The 6,478-nt window shown below is 51.4% G+C and overlaps 1 long non-coding RNA gene across 1 annotated transcript; it reads left to right on the plus strand.

The window, feature by feature from the left end:
• The first annotated feature begins 221 nt into the window (after window positions 1-221).
• On the plus strand, window positions 222-5,764 carry LOC122497443. The gene is made up of 2 exons (XR_006301115.1): window positions 222-1,118; window positions 5,360-5,764. It is a non-coding gene; the product is annotated as an uncharacterized LOC122497443 (long non-coding RNA).
• The last annotated feature ends 714 nt before the right edge of the window (window positions 5,765-6,478 follow it).

Consider the following 6,478-nt stretch of genomic DNA (forward strand, 5'->3'; position numbering starts at 1 on the left):
AAGGATCTACAAAGAGCGGTAAAAGCAAAAAGGGGAGAGAGATCCCACAATCTCCTGGCAACACCCTCAAGATTCTGTTCCCTACCCCCATTCAGTCTAGAACACACCCTTCCCACACCTTCTGATAGAAACTGGGCTAGGGGACGCCTGGGTGGCTCAGGCGGATGAGCATCCGACTCTTGATTATGGCTCAGGTCATGATCTCACTGCTCAAGAGTTTGAACCCCACCTCAGGCTCTGCACTGATAGCGTGGAGCCTGCTTGGGATTCTCTCTCTCTCCCTCTCTCTCCCCGTCCCCGATCGGAATCTCCTGGTGATTCCCTCAAGGTTCTGTTCTCTACCCCCCTTCGGTGCAGATCACCACCTTCCCAGACCTTCTAATCGAAGCTGGGCCAGCCCCGTTTCCAGGCAGCGGGGGGAGCCTGCGGCAGGCATATCTCAACACTCCACAAGTGAGCAGCTCCTCCCAGCCTCCCCGCCGGACCCCCTGCCCCACGATCCTCCTTTTGCCGGCTGCCCTCGGAAGACAGAAGTCACCCCTGGGGACACCAGGTGGGCAGGGTGGCCCTGAGGTTAGCTGAGGTTTAACGCCCACCTGGAGGGCAGGTGCACCAGGCTGCTCTCCGACAAAGCACCTTCCCTGCGTGGGAAGGGCCCCTCAGCTTTCCACGGCTCCAGACAATGCTGAGAAGCCCACTTTTTGCAAGTCGCTCAAGGTTTGGGACCCTCCTCCGCAGCTCGCATTCAAACCACACCGTGCACACCCTGTGCGGTGGGCTCGGAGGCAGGAGACATCAGGCCGCACAACTGAGAGCCCCTACCCTGTGCACCCTCTCTGAAGAGGGAGCAAAGGGGTGCTAAGACCTGGGCCCCCTCCCTCTCCGCTCACACCTCCCGAAAGGGTAAGGAGGAGAATTACCTTTCAGCCCTCCTCTGGGCCAGCCTGGACGGCTGGTGTCATCGCCTGCATTCCCCAGGGTGTTCGTCGGGGTGACACTGAACGCTCAAGGTCAGGGTCTGGCCTGCCTCCCCTACTCAGCGCTGAGACCCCCACACCCGCGGGTTTGATTTTGACGAGACGAGGCGGCAAATGGGAAAACATCACGCTCTTCCTCAGGTGGGTCTTGAAGTAGAAACTTGGGACAAGGGTGTTCGAAACCAGAGGCCAGAGGGCTGAGCCGGGCCCCGCCAGCCAACCTGAGCAGCAATAAGGCTGAGACTTGAACCTCCATCGGCCCACTCCCGCGTCTGTGACTCGGCTGGCCCAACCCAGAGGGAAACGATGTGTGAACCCCACCGCTGCTAACTCACCATCGGGACGAATGGCGGCGGCCCTAACTTACCCCCTCCCCGACTCCAGCACTGGCCACGGGGAGGGTACAGGCGTCCAGTGCATACCATGCCCCCAACGCTTTAGGAGAGGGACCCACATAACCCATCACCCAACCGAAAAAGAGACGCTTCCAGCTCCAGCCCCCCCACCCCACTCTACCCCTCAGGGCCTCAATCTGCTCGGCTACAAAACAGGGGTAAGTATAGCCCTTTCAATGAAATGACTATAAAGCCCGGGACGTGCACCCCCGTTTACAAAGGTGGGTGCTGAGCACCCCCATTGAGAGAGAGGAGAAGCCAACCAGAACTGTTTCACAGCTAAAACGGCTCCTGGAGGAGACAGGGCCTGGGGGCTGGGTGGAGGGTATTATCGGGGCCCAGGTGAGCTCACGCGGGTGATGCTGCTCAGCTGGTGCAGGAGGGGAAGCGGGGGGTTGGGGGCTCCGGCTCTCAGAGTCACCAATTGTCTGTCGCCCTGCTCCCTCACGCATGTGGCAGGCAGAGATAAATTAACGGCAATCAACAATAAGACTTCAACTTTCTAATGAACTTGGTGGAGTGCGCCTTCTATTTTTAACTGGCCCAATTTCTCGGTCACATCACATGACTCCTATTGTCTTGGCTGAGAATTATGAGAAACAGAGAGAGAGAGAGAGAGAGAGGGAGGGAAGGAGGAGAAAGTGAAACTGGGCCATATTTTTTAGTTCAGCAAGGTGACAAACTCTCTTAGTTGCATGTGTATTTTCATTTGCAATTTGCTAAGTAGCTTTAGAGAAAAACAGTGACTTCTTCTTCTACAGTGCTCTATTTAAGGAAACAAAGAGCTAGAAAATGACCTGATTGGGGTCACACAGAAAGTTCTGAACTAAATAAGAAGTTGCTTTGGAGACTGTGCCGATGATTTAGTTCCATTTAACTTCAGGGGTCTCGGAAGCTTTTTGGGTTTGGAGATGGGGTGGGCTTAGCTCACATTTTTACCATTCGTGTAATATTTCCCGTCATATTGGGCAGCGCCCTGGTGTAGTGGCAAGAATATTGGCTTAAGCTTGGAATGAAACTATTCTCTGCCTTTCTTGACCAGCGTGGGCTGACATGGGAAACTCTGGTGGCATAGATGCGTTCCCTGCGTATTATGTCATTCCCTCGATCTCCACGAATGACTCTCCAGGGCAAGTGTCAATGTCTTGAAGACAACCTGCAACTCATAGCTCCAGCATCCCTGAGGCTGAAGGGAGGAGATCTCGTTGTTTCTCATCTGTTACCCAGGAAACAGAACCCAAGTGGTTCCTTAAAATTCACCGGTTTCAACAAGTTAGCTTAACTACACAGATTCTGAATTACTCAACTTCGGAGTCGCCTAAACATTTGAAATCTGAATGCCCTTGTTAGGAAGTTGGAAATCTTAAGAAGCTGCCCCTTTGGCATTATCAGTAGGTCCCTAATTCTGGACCTTCTGTGTTTAAGCCCACGATTCCCAAACTGTGGGTTGAGGTGCCCCGAGGCCCACAGCAAACTCAGGGAAGCACTGAAGAGTATTTTGTATCTTGGAGCAGTTCCTGACATCCGTTAGACATCACACAAACCACGTGCTTTGTGGTCGTTCCTTCCTGCAACAGTAGATTGTGCTACATTCCTTTCAACGACATCTTATCCTTGCAAAGCGGGGTTTGGGGGTTCAGTGATAACGGGCAGATGAAGTGTGAAACTCACTGTGAGACAGGAAACGAAGATGTTAGTGTCCAATCAGATGCCAGGATCAGAGAAGCTGCATAGCACCCAAAAGGCTCACATGCCGTTCGCTGTATTTATTCAAGAATGAGATAAAAATGGTTCTTTTACTTTCAATTTATGGGTATGATTATTTCAGGTGGGTACTAATTTGTTAGGAGATAAATGATTATTAAGTTGTCGGCTAGAACTACTTAATAAACAGAACTGTTAGGTATTTCTTTTGGTCTATGGGCACCATGAGCCAAAATGGTTTGGGAAACCCATAAGCTAGCTTACAACTCCGGAGGTGGCCTTTCAGTTTCTTATAAAGGTCTCTTCAAGTGCAATGGAAACTATTATAAATATTGTGGCAAGTTGTGTTTGCCCCCCAAAAGCCCCCAGCAATATTTCTAGTCCCATTCTGTTTTCTAGAAACTTGCCTCTCCTCTCATTATAAGGTTGAGCTTAATTTCCCTTCTCTTTTGAACAAGAGTCAAGTTTTTTATAATTATCTTTTTAATGTTTATTTATTTTTGAGAGAGAGACAGAGACAGAGCATGAGTGGGAGAGGGGCAGAGACACAGAATCTGAAGCAGGCTCCAGGCTCTGAGCTGTCAGCATAGAGCCCAACGCAAGGCTGAGACTCACAAACCATGAGCTCGTGACCCGAGCCAAAGTCAGACACTTAACTGCCTGAGCCACGCAGGCACCCCTGAACACGAGTCAGGTTTAGTGACTCCCTTCTAACGAAAGCTACTGAATACAATGTACAGAAGCCATGCTGGGTGACTCTTAAGGCCAGGTTGAAAAGATGGTGAGGCTTCAGCCTGCCTTTCTCTTCGGATGCCTGCCCTGGGAACCCAGCCACCATGCTGTGAGGGAGCCCAAGCAGCCCATGTGGAGAGGAACTGAAACCCCCCTCAGCCAGCATCAGCCGCCCCTACTTATCCAAGTCTTGACCAAACAAGCCTTCCGATGATTACAGCCCCAAGCTTGGAGTCTGGCAGCTAAGGCTCCAAACACTATGAAGCAAAAATAAGCCATCCTCTCTGTGCCTATTAGAATTCCTGACCCAGAGATCAGTGAGCATAATAAATGGTTGTGTTAAGCCTCTGAAATTTGGGGTACTTTGTCACGCAGCATTAGATAACCCAAGCGAGTATGATGGACACGTATGAGATGCCTATCCAGCCCAGGAACTACTAGCTTCCCCAGCTCCTCTCTGGAATTCTCTCCATATACACTCACCCCATCCATATAACCACAGAGAGGACACCCCCCCGCCAAACACCTTACTTGCACCAGGTAACTCCACCCCTCTGGCCAAGAGGATTGGACCAGGAGTAACAACCTGACCAAACAAAGTCAATCCCAGACTTGTCTCAGGAATTTGGAACTGAGAGGGAGATTGGTGCTTCTGTTGTCACTGGTTCCCTTGACTGTAACTTCAGGAGTTTCGGGGCAGCCATCTTGGATGCCACATAGACTGGCAAGCAGAGACAGAAGAAGAAACAGACACACAGGGCAAAGCAGAGGTAAGAGGGAGAAAGTGTGCTGCCCCAGGTCTCGGAAGGACTTGCAGTTCTGGACTCCAGTTCTTCCTGAGGCTCCAGAGAGCAACCTCCAAGCCATTTCTTTAAAATAAATTCCCCGTGTTTTGCTTACATTTTCTAGGATTTGTTTCTGCAGCCTCAGGGTATTTTTCACATCTACCCAGCACTGTACAGCCCACTGAGGCTCTTTATCTGCATGATCTCATACAATCCTGACCAGAACTCTGTAAGAGGTATATGTTACCCCCCCCCCCCCATCATCGAGAAGAAGAAACAGAGGTCCAGAGGAAGCTACGGGAGTAAGGCTCACAGGTGGAAACAGACATTAAACCAGAACTACAACCTGTCTTCTGTCTCCAAATGCCAAGCTCTGTTTGGGGGATATTTCTTCCTCCTGCTCTGTAGAAGTGGGAAGGTGACATCTGGTTTGTCTCCGAAACCAACCATATGTCCACAGTGTTTTCCTGCTGCTTCATAAGACTCAGGGATGCCCAGCATTCAGGCCAGTCCTTGGGAAACCAGACCCTCAGCCAAGGATACAGGGTGCCCAGTGCCCAGTGCCCGGCACCCAGAGAGCTCAGTACCCAAAAGGAGCCCAGTGGGCACTGTAGATGCTCCAGACAAGCGACTCCTCCAGTCTGAGGTGGCCGGAGACGCTGCCCAAAGGAAATGGCATGGGAAGTTCAGGAGCACTTGGATACGTCCAAGGTGAGGGTGAGGGGGGGAGGGAGATCATACTCCAAAATTGCCTTTTTCTTTCCAGGACCTTCTCAGGTTCTTCAGTAACAAGAAACCTGAACCTTTGAATCCTCAAGGCCTTCAACTCTCCCTGAGAAAGTCTGCTGAAGAAAGCATCTAGTCCAGCCTCCAACCGATGAATGAGACCCCTCTGCCGAATCCCAGCAACGCTCTAATCTCCTGCTGTCAAACAAGGGGCGGGGGCCACGGGGCGTGGGAAGCACATGAGCAGAGAACGACCTGGGTTCAAGTCCTGATTCTGCCACATATTCCTGCTGGTCCCTACATAAGTCACTTAACATGTCTCAACCTCAATTTCCTCATCTCTCCCCTTCAACTGAGATGTTGTTTGTTCAACCCAGAAAAAAGGTAGGTGAAGTGTCCAACATCCGTCATAGTAAACGCTCGGCAAAGTCTAACATTTAAATGACCTCGTCTGACAGCCCATCCAATCTTTGTTTGGTCCTTATTGTTAGAAATGCTTTCTTCTATGTGGATGAGCTAAGCTCTGCCTGCCCGGAATGCCCACCGCTGGCCCTGCCTCTGCCTCCAGAGCCCCCCGAAGGACAGCCCTCAAGCCCCCAACCTTCCTGCACACACCACTGCTTCCTGCCTCCACCCTCAGACTCGTCCCTTCCCTGCTCCCCACAGTCAGACTGTGGAAGCTGCAGACTGCCGGTGTGTTCCTGGGGGAGCCTGCGCACATTGAAAGCCTTGTTTGCATGGAAACTTCCTCACTGAGTCGGGTCAGCAGCTTCTGTCAACACAGCCCTCAGATAAGATGCTGTAACTCAGAATGTTTGGCTCAATAGACATCTGCTACGCCCGAATCCTACGTCCTGTGCTAGCGGCCTCCAAAAGGCAATTTCAGATTTCCCCATCCTTCTCTCCCCTTCTCTCCCATGCCCGGCCTCCCCACTGCACAAATAGAAGCCAAAGGGAAAGGTCCAATTATTCCATGGAGATTTAGCTACTGTATTGACAAAACTCAGCGTTAATTCCCAGAAAGCATTCAAGCCCTGGGGTGGGGGCAGGGTGGGGGCAGGGAGAGCCCGCTGGATAACTGGGTGAGAGTCATAGCCGCTTTTCAGCCGAATCTGACCTAGTTTAATGAAATCAGGTCATCTGTGAGCTCTTCATTACC

Source organism: Prionailurus bengalensis, chromosome A3 (genome assembly GCF_016509475.1).
Source record: "Prionailurus bengalensis isolate Pbe53 chromosome A3, Fcat_Pben_1.1_paternal_pri, whole genome shotgun sequence".
NCBI lineage: Eukaryota > Metazoa > Chordata > Mammalia > Carnivora > Felidae > Prionailurus > Prionailurus bengalensis.